The sequence below is a fragment of the Rattus norvegicus genome, chromosome 10, assembly GCF_036323735.1.
Source record: "Rattus norvegicus strain BN/NHsdMcwi chromosome 10, GRCr8, whole genome shotgun sequence".
NCBI lineage: Eukaryota > Metazoa > Chordata > Mammalia > Rodentia > Muridae > Rattus > Rattus norvegicus.
Genome location: NC_086028.1, coordinates 49,896,884 through 49,913,752, shown reverse-complemented (window position 1 = coordinate 49,913,752; position 16,869 = coordinate 49,896,884). Strand labels below are relative to the sequence as shown.

Below are 16,869 nucleotides of genomic sequence, written 5' to 3'. Positions count from 1 at the left end.
GTCCCACTTCCTATGAGCCTATGGGGGTGATTTTATCCAAACCACCACATCTTCTATTCATGAAGCTCTGCATTCAGTGCCAAGCACTGTTGAATAGTGAAGCTCATACAGGTAGGCAATCCTTCAGATTCTCTGGAGTTACGTATGTGAGCAGATAGAACTCTCTTGCTCTTCACGTGGCTGGCTGTGAGGTGGGAGAGAGTCAGTTATCTTAGAGTAAAGATTTATTCAGTGAGGATGAAGTGAATATTAAAAAAACAATGCTCAATTTAATGCTACATGCTATGGTTTTAGAAATACATTAATTACCTCCTAAAACAGGGATTCTCAGAAACAGTTTGCAAATTCCTTTTAAAGCCTTTCAATATAGTCTTAGTTTTTAGGGACCTTGGTCCTAGCTATCAACTTGAGGAGTCACCCAACCAGATTTTCACACTTCCCATTGTGCGTCTCTGATCCTAAGCTGACCAAGTCCTACGGGCTCATCAGACTAGTTAACATTTTCTGAAGTAACTTATTCCAACTGTCAGTCAAGTTTGGGAGTTACTGCTACCAACAGCTCGCTCTTTTTTTTTTTTTTTTTTTTTTTTTTTTTGTCCTGAGGCCTTCTGAGGCATGCTGTTCCTGTGGAAACAAAGCATCCTCTGGTCTCCTTAAGAGCGACTGGGAATTTTTATATAGGGCCATGTGTACAGTCCTGTTAACTCATCCATGCTGTGCCCATGGGTCTTCGTTTTCTTTCTAGAAGGGGAAAGGGCAGACATGGCTGAAACAAAAGAACTATTTACCCAAAGATGAATTATGTCACTAGCAGAGAAGGCAGACGCAGCTGCAGCCAGTTTTTGTTTAAACAGCACCCCCCCCTTAATGGTACCCATGGAAAAATGTTCTTTAGGCCTCTTAAAAGCACAAGGCTCTGTACATCTTAAAGCATGTGCTGTTTGTATAATGCCCAACTCAGCCTCCTGAGACCAGAGGTGGAGATCAGAATGTCCTTTTGCCCAAGCAGTGTGATCTCCAACCAAGAGTGTTGTTGTTACCCTCAGCACGTAATACCAGACCCTCAGACTGAGGCCCAGGGCATTCCTGCCACGGTGCCTGAGGCTCAATAAAATGAACTGTTATGCGTGTTTGATCTTACCTCCTAAGAGCCCATTCCTCTGCAGGTGTGGGATGAGGAGACACGCATGGAGTTGACCCACAGGTGTGAACTGAACTCCACCAACCTCTCCTCCTGGCACACGTTCTCGTGCACGGGTGTTTTGACTGACAGTTTTATGGAGGATTGGACAGGAACAGATGCCAAGATGCATAAGCGTCTGCAGCCCATGCTCGGTCGGTCACCCACAAGTTAGCGAGAACAAATAATATTTTCACTCCTTCTGTCCAGGTGCTTAGAAAGTCTCCTAAAGATGTCAGCAAGACTTGTGGTTGTGTTTTGGGAAGCCTAATTACTAAAGCAGCTAAGAACTCTTTAAAATGCAAGCCCTTAGTCCCAGCACTCCAGAAGCAGCGGCAGGTGGATTTCGAAGGATTCTGGGATGGTCTCTTCTACATTATGTGTTCCAGGCCAGCCAGTGCTACATAGTGACACCATAACCCCTAGCCAAATAAAAGAGGGGAGAATTCCTTCAGTCTACTAGATGTCTTGTGCTGACTACAGGACAATGTATGGTCTTCCAAAGTCTTGGCAGAGGTGGGAACTTTATTTATTTCCTTTACTAGCAACTAATTCTTAGCTTTGGAAAAATAGATTGTCTTATACCCATTGGATGTTTCAGTACTAACGGTCTCTTTGTGGCAGTACATGGGAAGCCTGTTTTTTTTTTTTTCCAGACATTTGAGGAGACTCAAGATTATTTCTATTAAAAAAGTAAAAAGCCAAACCTCTCACCTACATTCCATTATGTGTCTTTGAACTTGACAGAGAGGCAAGAAGTCACCATGAAAGCCCAGGGTTTTTGCATCGTGTGCCTGTGGTAATGGCTCCCACATGCCATCTGACAGGCATGGAGGGGAGAAAGGTGGGGAATGTCAGGATAATTGATGGGTAATAAGCATCCAACTTCATGATGACTTGGGTGGAAATCACACGGATGATCATTGAGGAAATGACAGATTTTCTTTTATCCATCTAATGGAAACTTTTCTCCTATCCTTTGAGATAATGTGCTCCTGAGTACATATCGCTCATATCCCCTGGGCGAACGTTGGTGGAATTGTGTGAAGTGTTCTTCAGGTTGTTTCTGGGATTATATAAGGAGGGTAGATATTGTTTCTATTTTCACAGGGAAGGAATCTTCCACGTGGATAGAGAAGAGACAATAAGGAAGGGAGGAAGGGTAGAAGAATGGGAGGAGAGAAGGAAGTAGGGAGAGAAGGACAGGGGAATGAGGGAAAGAGGGAAGACAGGAGTGGGGAGAGAAGGAAGGGAAGGCAAAGGAGGAAGGAAGGAAGCAGTGAGGAAGGAGAGAAGAGAGCAGAGAAAGGAAGAGAGAAAAGAGGGGATGGGGAGAGGAAGACCAGCAGAGTAAAGAGGCTCACTGTTTGACTGAGTGTCCTGCCCGTGCGTGTCTCAGAAACCTGCTCACCGGTGTTTTTTGTGCTTTGACTTGAATTTGGCCTAAGATGCTCCATATGCTTTGGAAGTTTCTTTAACAACTGTAGACTAAAAATACCCGTGGATCCAGACAGAGAGCACTTCCTTTAAGCAAGTTTGCACACAAATGCATATGCACAGTTAGATTATGGATTAAAAGTTTATGCAAATGACCATGCCTAGTAATGTTTATATGAGTAGTTTCATCTCTGCTAAAAAAAAGAAAAGGGTAGCAGAAAGGATTTAGAAGAAAGAAAGGAACCCCTCTGCAGTTACTGAGAGCCGCCCAGGCACTGGGTCTTACAATGATCATCTTTATCTAATTTTTCAAAGCAACCCAAAGACGCAGGACTCATGAGCTTCATAGAGCCATTTTATTGAGAAGTCTATTTTTGTATATATGTGTGGGTTGGGGGGACAAATATGAAAGAGAGGTGTATTTTTTCTAACTACCTTGCTGGTCGTATCCTCTATTCTGGGAAGGGCGTGTTTAATGGTCTCTCTGCTTGGTTCTATAACTTTCGGGTCCCGTTTGGTTTTTCGAAGTATCTCATTTGGGTTCTTGAGACTCCGTTGTGTTTGTGTAAGGCCTCTCGTCTCATTCCTAATGCCTTCACTCTTCTCCCTCCTGCTTGGGTGGCCAGGCCTGTGGCTGGAGTGGCTTTGGGGGAGATGGACTGGGTGGTCTACTCAATACAGCCTCTCTATCCCTCTTGCCCCTGCCCTCCTTTTCCCTGTCTGCTTGTGGTTGGAAGGAGGCAAAAAAAAAAAAAAAAAGAGACAAATGTCTTTTTACTGAATGTTCTCAGTGAGATCATAACTGTTGTCCAGGAGGGCTACACACGCTGTTTTAGCTCATTTCTCCGACTACATATTTATGAGTCATAGCCCCAGCTTGCTTTCTGGACAAGAAAAGCTTCTCCAAGTGATTCTTGTGGGTGTTTAGGACTCTTTGTAAGATCTGTGTCTGTTTTTCTGGTGGGTGCAGATTTATCTGTTCAGCTGAGACTGTCCCTACTGACTGTGTCCTGTCTCCTCTATCACCCATAATTAATTGTGTGTTTACATGTTTCTATAGCACCTAATTCAGTGGACCTGAGAACAAGAAGGGGGCATGCCAGTGTTCCCCCAAGTTCCTACACTGGAACACGGTGGTATTCAGAGCTGGGGACTTGGAGAGGGAGGTTATGAGTGTGGCTTCTCCATGCCAGGGATTAGTGTGAATAACAGATGTGTGAGAGGGTTGCTCTTCCTTCCACTGTGCGATGAGGCAGAGAGGAGGTACCGCCTGTGGGCACCTTGGTCCTGGATTTCCCAACTTCCAGAATGGCGGCACATATATCCCTGTTTATTAACCTCCCGGGCCAGAGCCTCCCATCACAGCCACCAGGACAGACTAAGACGGGTCAGTCATAGAAAACAGACATACACAGACACACCATGTTATGGGCAAGTTATCGTGCAGTGCCTGATTACTTGACCTCCACCACTCTTTTAAGTATTTTTTAGAAAAGAAAAGTTATCATTAATCTTATTCAACTGCAAACCCTGTGGGCTATAATAATGGCTGTCCTGTCAAGATATACTGCTGGGGCATTAGCAACTGTGGTGGTTTGAATAGGAATGGCCCCTCCATAGGCTCACAGTTCATACATTTGAATGCTGAGTCAACAGGGAGTGGAACCCTTTGCAAAGATCAGAAGGATTAGGGGGATATGGGCCAGCTGGAGGAAGTGTGTCACTGGGAGAGGGATTTGAAGTTTCAAAAACCTACTCCAGGCCCAGTCTGTCTGTCTGTCTCTCTCTCTCTCTCTCTCTCTCTCTCTCTCTCTCTCTCTCTCTCTCTCTCTCCCCATGGATGTGGCTTTCAGCTACTGCACCAGCACCTGTCTGCATGTTGCCAGGCTCCTTGCCATGATGATAATGGACTAAGCCTCTGAAATTGTAAGCAAGCCTACAAGTAAATGCCTTCCTTATCTCTTTTTCTGTTTCCATTTATTTATTTGTTTGTTTGTTTATTCATTTTACATCCCAATCACAGCCCCTTCCTCCCAGTACCTGCCTCACATGGTCCTTCCACCCACCACCTCTGAGAAGCACGAGGTACCCTCTGGGTATCAACCCATCCTGGCATCTCAAGTCACTGCAGGACTAGGCATATCCTCTCCCACGGAGGCCAGACAAGGGACAGTGAGGGGGACAGAATCCATAGGCAAATACCTTCTCTTAGAAGGTACCTTGGTCATGGTGTCTCTTTTGAGCAACAGACCACTGACTAAGACGATGACATGAATGTCACTGCAGTAACCAACCAATTTCTGATTGGATTTAAAGTTCACTGTATGAGATGTAACCCATACCAGACACTGTTAACTGGGCCAAGAGTCTAGATAAGTCACAGATCCTAAGGAAGAGCCTAATAGTATTGTTTTGCTAACTGGACATAACATAAAGATGACTCCTAATGACGTATGGCTATACTCATAGACAGGGCATCTCTCAACCCTATTTAGAATTGCATTTAACACAGAACCCCACACACTGGTCAACACACACAGTATAAGAGAATTCAGAGTACACTGCCTCTGATGGGACATCTCTATCATACCTCTTCCTTTTAGGTGCAGGAATCTTCATGGAAGAGGGTAGAAATAGTATAAGAGCCAGAGGTAGTAGATAACTTCAACAGAAAGGCGTTTTAAAGACACAACAGTTAGAGTTGATCCTGTGAACTCACCATGATTGTGACAGTATCTGCAAGTCCTGCACACACTCAAGCCAGACAAGATCACAGCATGGGGGTGGGTGGCCACTAGGCCTCACACTTAGCTGAGGACTATTGGAATTTGATAGCAGAGAGAGAGAGAGAGAGAGAGAGAGAGAGAGAGAGAGAGAGAGAGAGAGACAGACAGACTGACTCTTTAAGGATGTGACCACTGATAAGTCAACCAGGCTCCAGAAAATACCCCTCCACCCAAGAATATCTGGGTAACACAAACTGGAGTTGATGGGTTAAAAATAGAAGAGAACACAAAGGTGGGTGGGTAGGAAGCTGAGGTGTGTACCATAGCTTGTATAGAACCTTCCAGCACTATGAAAACTAGCCAATCAGGATGAAGCTTCCAGTCAGTATCTGCTTTTCCCCTCCCACTCTATGACTTAAGCACTTGATGTTTTGAGCATTATTGGGGTCTTTACTGTCAAGTTCTGGTGGGTAACCAAGAGCAATGGCAATAGTCTATAACATTTGCTACTGACCTCACTTACCATCACTCCCAAAACAGGTAACCTATTCCTGGTACCCATGGTGCTGGTGAGGGAATTATCTTTCTATTATAAGGTAACTCCATTTACAGTCTTTTTGTATATGCACGTGTATAAGTATCTAGGAAGCTTCTGCAGTAGTAAGTTTCCATATGGATTTTCAAAAAGCTACCAGACCTTTGCTGCTCTTTCTTCTGATGAGATGAGTGAGAGGAACCCTGGGGTGCTGGCACGTCTAATACACATTACAGAATCAAGGATGGAATTCACTAGTTATGTAGCAAATACTTATAAAATGTATACCTATAATATAAGATATATATATAATTTTAATTTGAGTATGGATAATTACACAAATAAAATCTCACATGTATGTAAAGATGTAAATGTTTCAAAGCTCTAATGTACAAAACAGTATTTTTTCATTCTATCATTGATAAAATTTTTCCTATAAGCCCCTCCCTGGTGAATGCTAGCTAGGATCAGACAACAACCTCAAACTTTTCCAACTAACATTTTTTAAGGATTTATTTTTTATCATTTTAAATTATGTGTATGTTCAAGTAGATATTTCCCATGAATACGGGTTACCACAGAGGCTAGAGGTCTTCTGAAGATGAAGTTATAGGAGACTCTGAGTGACCCCTGGTGGGTGTTGGGAACCAAACTCAGGTCCTCTGTAAGAGCAGTATATACCCTTAACCACAGAGATATCTCTTCAGTCCCAAGAACTAATGTAATCATTTTATACTTATTGTAAGTAATGGGTGACCATGTTTAAATAGTGAGGGTTTAATGTTCCATCCCAGACAGGATTATCCATATGTACAGGGAGATTTATGTCAGCTCAGGACGAGAATCGTATTCTGGCCTCACAGCTGGTAGTCCAAATGGTTGTGAACACTGACCATGTGGGGAACGAGGTAGGCTCCTAGAACTATAGAGTATTCATAACCTTGATTCTTCATGCCTGTAACCGGTTTCCGGTGTTCAACATTTTCAAATCCATAGAATGTGAATTCCAAATTTTTATCGCAAGGATGCAGAATATTCTAGAATATATGTATGTACACACACACACACACACACACACACACACACACATGCACACACTCACACACACAGAGCAAATTCTACATTCACTGTTGGTTCAAGTTTATTCATTTACTTGCATCTATCCATTAATGCTACACCATCAAAAATTTTGCATCCAGAAATTCCAGTCTTTGTAAAGCACAGCTGTAAATTAAACAGATCATTCACCTTGACTTTTTTTAAATGTATTTTATTTATGAGTATACTGTTGCTCTCTTCAGATATAACAGAGGAGAGCATTGAATCCGATTACAGATGGTTGTGAGGCACCATGTGGTTGCTGGGAATTGAACTCAAGTCCTCTGGAAGAGCAGTTAGTGTTACTAACTGCTGAGCCATCTCTCCAGCCCCTCACCTTGACTTTTATGCTTCTCCTTAAGTTATTATATCTCTTGCCAACACCTTCCCTTCATGAATTAGTCCTGTGATGATGGAGGAGGTTAGTGTGTGATCTCTTTGCCCAATATCAGTTGCTCAAGCTGAAATAGCCTGACTCCCACATCCTGTTAGGTGGGGCTTCCTCATTCCCATCTCTTTTTCAAGATAACTGTCTTATCTGTCTTTCTCTCTTCTGCTGTATGATATTATGAGGTGTTTATTTTTTTATCACTCTTTGTCAAGATCAATAGGACAAGACATATGTGCAGAAGAATGCTTCAGAACGCTGCTGCACCCCGGGCACAATGAAAAGGAAATTGTGATCAATGATTAAGCAAAGATGTCACCCAACCGTTGTTATGACACTACTGATTGTCATTTGAGATTAAAAATCTTTGGTTTAAATGTCATTCTAGGCTAGATACAGGCATTTACTCTCATAAACTGAGCAGCTACAGGGTCCTCAGCCCCTCCAGTGTGCAGGGAGTCACTGTTGAACTACTCAGCCCAAACTGGATAAGCCAAAGGAATATATTTCCTTTTATAATATGGCCACAGTCTTTCAGTTCTCTTCTGTGTTTTAGACTTCTGATTCTCAGAACTATCAGGAAATATATTTGAGTTGTGTTAAGACACTAAGTAAATGAAGAGACCATATTGAAACCTATTATTTAAGAACTAATTGGCAAACACAATTTAAATGCACATAGTGGGAGTATCATATTTGCGTGAATGATGTTGATCACAGAAGCAGTGGATGAAGAACATTTCCCTACAAGTTGTTAGCAAGGAAGATCATTTAGGACCTAGAAAAACACAGTTAGGGCTTCTGCTCTTGGTTACCACTAGAACTGGGTGTAAGACCCTGCTACTGAAGATGCCTTATACTTTGGAATGCAGAACACTGAGCAATCATATTGGAACAGAGCTGGAAGCTTCCTCCCTGATATTGAAAGTTACTGTGTAGACAGTGTGGCCTTCTATAGCTTTGGACCTTGTATATAAAAATAATACCTTTCTAGGAAAGATGTCCTTATTGGTGTATTAATGGCATGGCTCTTAGGGGAATGCGTTAGTTACTTTCCTGTGGTCATGATAAAATGCCATAATCAACACAACTTAAGGAACAAAAAGTTTATTTGGTATTATGTTTCCAGGAAGTTAGAATATATGACAGGGACAACGGAACAGTGTGTGGCAGAAATGGCACCTGGATCAACAAGCAGAGAACTTAGATAATGAACCACAAGCAGAGAGAGCAAACTACAAGTAGGCAGGGTAGGATGGCTGAAAGTGTCTCCCTGTTACTTATTTTTTACAGCAAGGCTATACCATCTAAACCTTGACAAACAATGGAATAACTGGGAACCAAGTGTTCAAATACCTGAGGCAATGGGGGATAGTTCTCATTCAAACCATCACCACAGGATGACTTCTTTTGGAATCTGAGAATCTGACATCAAGTCCATAGGAGGGAAGGTCATGCTTACCTAGTACCATTGAACTAGTCAAAGGCCCAAGGCTAGGAAGTCATAGGTGCTAGGGGTAAATCTACTATTTTTGATTTACTAAATGAACTTGTTGTCCATTTAGTAAGAGTGTGTGTGTGTGTGTGTGTGTGTGTGTGTGTGTGTGTGAAATAAATAACTTTTAAAAATATGCTAAGTTAAAGTAACTTGTTATAACATCTAAAGGGCACTCATGGGAGGGCCAGCCAATACTGAAAGAAGACGCTCACTTTCTACATAGCTTTGCTTGCTTGTTTCTCTGTTTTGAGACGGTGTCACACAGCCCAGCATGGTCTCTGACTCACAATGTATCTGAGGATAACCTCTGATCCCATTACTTCAGAATATTAGAGACGTGAACCACTATGTCTGGCTCTTTGTTTTCTATATCTAGCACATCCTTGCTAACCTTCACACCACGGATAGGGAGGCCTATGATATCACAAATACAACCTGTCACTTAGAAGCGTGTGCAGCTTCAAGAGCACAGGAAACACAGCTCTTCCTCGCCCTGTTTGAAGGGGAAGATTACCCCAAGTTCAGGGTCTATTATGGTATCAGCATAGAAGAAGCACCAAGTAAATACATAACGGGAGTTTCTCAAAGAATTAATTTTATGCTTTTGAAAATTCTATGAAAATTTTAGGACATACTCTTACTTGATATAGCAATGAAATCTGACTCTATTTTGCACTGCATCATTTGTGGGGTCTGGCATTCCTCCGGAACAGCATTCTGCATGTTCAAGCCAGTGCTTTTTCAAACAGGCACTGCTTAACCTCCTTGTGGGCACAGGCGGGTCTATGGATATGCCTTTGGAGGTTCTAAAATATCTTTAGGCACTGATAGAGCTTGGGTGATCCTAAAATATACACATGTTGAATGAATAAAGAGATGATGAAGAAGAAATGCTTCCCAAACAACCAAACAGGCTGAGGATTTGATGAGAAAAGTGAGTTGCACACCAAATTCTTTGGTGATGAGTGTGGAAGTCAAAGGACTCATTCCTCCTTAAATGTTTACATCCTAAACTCTAGCCACCATGCAGATGTGGCTTTGAACCCTCCCTCTCCGTGCTTCCTCTCTACTATCCAGAGAGCCACAGCTGTAATGGGGATTAGTACCTGGGCAATAGACTACATCTTGCATCCATTATCTGTCCCAGCTGACGATAAAGCACTAATGGCTGCATCCCCCTCACAGACCCCTAATGGACTGCACATCACTACCTCAAAATACCTGAAAGACTGTCCGGGTGCGTCTCCCCAGCACCTGACAAGGGAGGGGTGGAGGCTCAAGAATAATTGCTGTGTCACGTCCATGTGATTTATTGCAATGGGTAATTATGTCTACGGGGCACCATCTGGAGACCCAATTTGTGCTCTTTATGAACAAAAATTATAGTCAACACGTTCTTTCCTCTGAACGTGGCTCTGGACTGCTCACACCTAGAGCACTTCACCATGTTTGATCCTCCTGCCACATGGCAACTGTTTCCACTTAGAGGGTCCCAGAGGGTATAGGGACTCTCAACAAACACGATGGTCTTAATCTCCTTTTGCTCTCTTCTCCAAGGGTTTAGACATGGTCAGAGCTTGTATCATTGCAAAGCCTCCCGGGTGATGTAGTCATGTTCGACTTCTGAATTGACACTGGCCATTGATGAAAATCACCTGCATTTATTATCGTGTGCCACACCCCGCACCAACCAATTATCCGATGGCTAAGAATTGTCTCCAAAAGATTTGCTTCAAAAGAGGGTGCTGGAAAATGGTGGGGACTGTTTAAAAAAAAACCATCACTGGGCTTTCAAGTAAGTTTCTAAGCCATTCTGGGAAACTTTTTTTCCCCTCAAACCCAACTTAGCAGACTTGGCTTAAGAAAGGCTTATTCCCTTCAATTAAAACCAAGAGCATTAATCAAATGTTTGACACTATAAATGTTTCCAATTAACATCTAGCTTAAAACCACATGTGTTTCAAGGGAAATTCAAAAGATCTATCGGTACAGGTGACCCCTGAGAAACCATTAACACATGGCTGGAGACAGCAAGAAACATTCTCCATTTGTGAAAAAGATAAAGAATCCATTTAGGGCTCATTACTACTTCAAACATTATGTTCAGACGGGAGACTCCTAAGCTGGAAGTTAGGGATTTATGAATGAGTCAAAAGGAAAATAATAACATATCTGTGTTTGAAATAGTCACACCCGAAAGAACAAGTTCTGGTCCTAAGAAAAACCATGGTTTGTTCATGATCCAGAGACGTCGGCTGTTTATCTGAGGAGTTTGTCCCAAGCTGTTCTTTTCTGCCTTCTGCAGAGGCCGCATGTTCAGATACCTGTGGGTCCAAGGAGGTTGCTGAAATGCAGGGAATGGGATGGCCTGGTGTACCGGGGACCACATCCAATCACCTCTCTAAGGAGAGAATCTCCATTGAATGCCAGCCAACTTCTGTCTCTTGAAAGTGCAAGTCTGATACTCTAAGAGAATTCATGAATTTCAAAGAGTGGTAATTAATTGGATGCAAAGCAAAACAACAAACACTGACCTTTTCCTCAGCGTGTAACCTTTGCATCTGCTTTTGGGTGGAATGGAGGGGTGGGGTCAGGCTGACATGGTTCCAGTGTGGATGGCAGTGAACCCTTTCAGTGATCTATCAGCCCATGACCAGTCTTGGCAGGCATTCTTTGGCTGTCTCTCACAGAGAATCCACCCAGCTCCTGGCAGAAGAGAAAAGACTTCCCAAATCATTTCTCAACTGATCGGTCAAAGTGAGTTAAATTATTCCAGGTGTGCTGTGTAGGGGGTTATTATGACCATAGGGGAATGGTAACATTAGGGCAAGTCCATCGCCCAGAGAGCTGATGAATTGCCTTCTCTTGCCTGTCTCCCTGTGACCCCTCAACAGCTGGGCTGCCAATCCCACAGTGAGGGGCTGCCGACAAACACCTAGGGCTAGTCGGCTGGGCCCAGAAAGACACATATTTCTTTCTCATTTTTCTCTTCAAATATCTTCCAAAAGACAAAAGACAGGAGATGACCATAATAAGATAAATGCTGGGATGGTCACACAGAACAAAATATTTGACATCCAGAAATGATTTCAAGACCTAGAGAACTGCTACACTCATATTTTCACAGAGACTTTTTTTTTTTACTTTTTTCTTCTTTCTTTTTCCTCTCTTCTTCTTCCACTCTTTTATTTTTAATGTTTTTATTCCAATGTTTTTGTGTTTTGGCTAGAAATTGTTAGATGGGTTTTAAAACAGATAAACAAAATAAAAAATAGATGGTGATTTTAGCTTATTTCAGTAATCACCCAGTGTCTGCGTAGTCTTTGTTCTACACCCTAACTAGCTAAATGGTTGTTGAGTGGTTCCCATTGTTCTTCTCAATCTTGGCTTAACAATTGGTCATAGATACCAAACTTTATAAAAGGTAAAGGTTGAGCAAGTACGTGCTAATAAAAGCCAACCAAGGGAGCAAGACACAAATGCCAGCTTTTGATATCATCTGTGGGTGATAGAATTTAATCCTGCCCCCATGCATATGCTGAAATTTCTTTAGGATTTATGTTTTTGCAAATCATAGGAAACTTAATTAAAACTATCTTTACAACAACAGGTCTTGTTGGGTGTTATAACTGAGATGCCCTGGCCCGATCCGGGACCACAAATATGACAGAATAGCTTTGTCCCTTTCATCCCTTCATCCTGCTGGCTTCAGCTCTCCAACTGGAACCAGGAACCCGTTGGAAGAAGACAGACCCTTTCTCTGGTCTCAGGATGGGAAACAAGTAAGGTCTGATTTAACCATGAAGCTGAGCTGAATGACTCAGCCAATCTCTATATCAAAGTCAATGTCATGCTCTGTCAGGCCTGTGTCACACATTACCTTTGAAGCTGGGTGAAACAAAGGGCTGGGTGTCAGGATGCATGGACCTTTACATCAAAAGTAGGAGACAGTAGGTATCTATTATGACTTTCTTTGTTTGCATGTGGAGGCCAGACAACAACTTCTTGTGGGGAGAACTTCTTCGGGTTTTTGTGCTAGAAACTGAGCATTTGGCTAAGCATGTGCTCTAATACAGCACTGACTGAAACCCAGCCTCCTATCCACATTTGTACTGACCCCCACTGCTCCTCACAGGAGAGTTGAATTGGAGACATCTTAACTTTTAGGAGATAATTGGTGTCAGGTGAGGTCACGAGGTTGAGCAATTATAATGGAATTAACACTCTTATAAACTCACCAGGGAGTTCCATGTTTGGGCATAGGGGAAAGGCCACCTGAGGACACAGTAAGACCATGGTTGACTACATATCTGGAAGCAAACTCTCACTAGCTTGTCTCACTAGCCTGGTATCCTGATCTTTCTCCAGAGCTGTGACGGAGTGGATTTCTGTTTTTTAACCAATGAGGCAGTCCATGATATTTAGTAAGGCAGCCTATGATGACCAATGTGCCTTCTGCTTGAACAGATTTCCATATTCTAATTTGGATCAGTGTGTCTGGAGCCTAGTCTCCATCTGGTGCAGGGACATTAGGACCTTGCCCTGCATACAGCCAATGACCCGTAGCTAGAAAGTTTCTAGTTACTTCACTCCTGTTATAGTGTTTTTTGAAGTTTTCCCCCACCACACAAGTTGTGACTTGAACACTGTCATCTTTGACTGGTTCCTGAATCTTTCTATTAACTTAGGGGCTGTTGATCCTATCTGTATTAACCTCTCAAGGTTAATACTATGAGCTGAGCACTAGCTGACTATTCTTTAGTTTCTGACAACATTCAGGAGCATATATTCCTCCCTTATCCCACCCAAAAAATAAAGTGAGGCCCCCTGTGTCTGCCTGTCTCCCTCCACTGATGCCTGTGCAGAAGAGTATCTCAGGAGGGCACAGCGAACCTTCACTAAACATGCTGTATATACACACTCCTGTCTGCAGCTGGGCTCTGAAGACTGTTCTAGTTTCGCATTATGATCCTGGAGGAGCATGCCCTGGGGTTTCTGCTGTCTTTGAATTATCACAGGGGCTGTCTACAGTCTGGCTAATCTTCACAAGATCTTTCACAGCTGCAGGTGATGTGGAAGATGATGGATCCCTGGTCCTTGTGATTTCTGCTGAAAGATACACACACACACACACACACACACACACACACACACACACACACACAGAGTAGACATGGCAGAATTTATCACACAGTAAAGTAGGTACCTTCATAGGGCAATAATACACATGACCACGGGGACCACCGACCTCATCTGCAACATGGGCCAATTACATCGTCCTCCCATTTGACCTTGTTTGCCTTGTGTTTCCAGAAATTTGTTTAACAGTCTCAAAACCCCATCCTATGGGAACTCCTATTATAGTGGTTTTTGAAATGGTAATATTTCTATCCCACCTTCTATAGAATCCTCACATGGGACTTTCAGAGAGACAGAGAGAGAGACATGGTCTAACAAGCATTACTTGATAGCTCACCTCAGAAAACTACCCAGCTGCACCCCAGACACACTAAACACAAATTAATATTCAAATGACAGAGCCCTGAGAAAATACTCAGATCTAAGATGAGGGCAGTGATATTCTTTAAAATACTTTCAATTTTATTATTTTTTATATATGGCTGTGTTTCCCTCAAGTGCATCATGTGAGCAGTGAGTGGGGTAGCTAGAAGAGGGTGTTGAATAATATCCTGGGAGTAGAGCTGTAGTCAGTTGTGAACTGCTGCTTGTGTGCTAAGACTCAAAGCCAGGTCCTCAGTGATAGCAGCCAGTGCTCCCTCTTAACCACTGAGTTATCTCTCCATCCTCAGTATTAACTGTCTTCACATGCGAGAGTGAAATTGCAACAGTATGGCCAGCATAGGACAGAGTTTAAATAGCCGAGAAGAACTAACATCTTTCTGAGGAAAGATGGAGTCACATCCATTTACAGAAGAGGATCCCCTGACCCAATTTGTCTGGAAGCATTTTTTTTACTATTGGTTGCTCACTAAGCAGCCTCCTGCAATGACATAAAAGATAAAATAACACAGACTTTCCAGGGGCTAAGTCCTCAAAGTCTCCAACATGGTCAGCTGAGGTCACTGTAGCTCAGTGGCAGAGCACGTGACTAACATTCACAAAGCTCTGGGTTCTGTTCCCGGTGCAACAAAATCAAAGCAAAGCAAAACAAAAGGCTGAGATTTATAGCTTTAATTTTTTACTCAATAATTTTACTAGTAAGAATTTATCCCGGGGAAATGCACACAGGTCTGTGTTAAAATATTATTAGAAAGGTAAGCCAGAATCATAATAATGAAATACCTGAAAATTGGACAGCCACTGACTAATAAGGTATTTAAACATAAATCATTTGACAGTGTGGTGACCGAAATACCTGGCAGAGACAACTGAAGGCAGGAAAGCGTTGTTTAGACTGTTTCAGGCCGTTCTGGCCATGCTCATTGGCTTCTTGCACTTGGTTAGCACCTTATGGCAGTGTTAGAGGGGTGTATGGAGGAGGAGGATGGTGGTGGGAAGGAATGAGAGAGAGGTGGATTCTGGGACTTGATCTCTCCCCTTTTATTTTCTCTAGGTACTACCCACAGAATGCCAGCCACACTCAGAGTGAGTTTTCCTTCTTCACAGACAAACCCAGAGGCCTGATTACTAATCTCCTTGGTGATTCTAAATCTGGTCAGGTTGACACTGACGAGGAAGTAATGGTGTCTTATATTATTATTGAAAATTGTATTTCAGCTGAGCAGCATGGTACATACCTATATTCTCAGTACTTGGGAGGGAGAGGATTAGGAGTTCAAGACCAACCTGGTCTCTATAGCAAACGTCAGGTCAGGTAGTACTACATAAAGAGATCTTATCTCATAAACCTCCCAGATTTCTACCCCAAATATTTGAGAAAGGTGAAGTGATGTGTCATAAGAGAAAAAAATATAAGGCATCGTGATATGAAAAATAGATACCAAATATTGATACTCTGAGCATTGAATATCCTACCTTACCAATTTTCTATTTTTTTCAGGTGCATTTTCATGTCCAGAGTGACTGTGTCTCATAGTACGATCACGAAAGTCACCACGTGAATCATGGAAGTGAGATACTTGGAATGGTCTGGGGTTCAGAAAGATTCAGGACCTTTCTCTCCAAATAGTGGCTAGCTGGGAGACTGTCCTCACACGCAAAGTCACACACACGCATCAACCTGAGGAGGAAAGGAAACTGAAGAAAAGCCACCCTGGACAGTAACACTCACCCAGGACCTTTCCTTTCTCCTGACCCTGAACTCACTCTTTCTTAAGCCCTGTCCAGGCAACGGCACACAGGCATATTTGACAGTAGTGCCTAGAGGGAAGTTCAGTTGGGTTTCCAGGGGCATATGCAGCTGTTGTGGTTCTGTGGCTACCCAGATGCTGCTGGGGTGATCTTGGGAGGGAAGTAGAAAGACTCTCCACATCCCAGGTTTCAGCTGTGTAAGCAACACGATTGTGAGGAGGAAGATGAGAGAGACCTCTGTGGGGTCTACCCCAGTGTCCTGTCTTGTATACTGCTATGTTATGTGGCTATCCAAGTTGTTGAATAGTTAATTCTCTATAAATAATTGTTAAATAAAGTTACTCAAGTTTCCACATAATAGATTCATGAAATAGAATGGAGAAAATAGAATTCCTACTACATTGGTGAAGTGGAAGGAGGAAGAGAGTCGGTGAGAGACTAGAAAATACTTTGTGTTGGCAGGGTAGGGATACGGCAAGAGAAGAGATCCTTCTTCAGGAGCAGATGAGACACTGTCAGCCAAGGGCAGGCTTCGTATATTATAATAGTCTCATATTCTTTTACTTTAATTTTCCAATTCCTGTGTTTCCAAACTCCTTCCTCTCCTCTCTCCAGCCTTTAAACCTTTCTTCCTTTTTTTACCTCCATCCCATCTTTCCTCATCCCTTTCTTCCTCTCTCCCCCTTTACATTGATTTTCTCTCTCTTCCATATCCCTACCCTTGCCTGCCTCCCT

General features: G+C 42.7%; 1 long non-coding RNA gene across 1 annotated transcript; it reads left to right on the top strand.

Annotated features, from left to right (window-relative positions):
- The first annotated feature begins 10,306 nt into the window (after positions 1-10,306).
- LOC134480697 (uncharacterized) lies at positions 10,307-16,492 on the top strand. The gene is made up of 3 exons (XR_010055382.1): positions 10,307-12,644; positions 15,437-15,468; positions 15,884-16,492. It is a non-coding gene; the product is annotated as an uncharacterized LOC134480697 (long non-coding RNA).
- Positions 16,493-16,869: the final 377 nt, after the last annotated feature.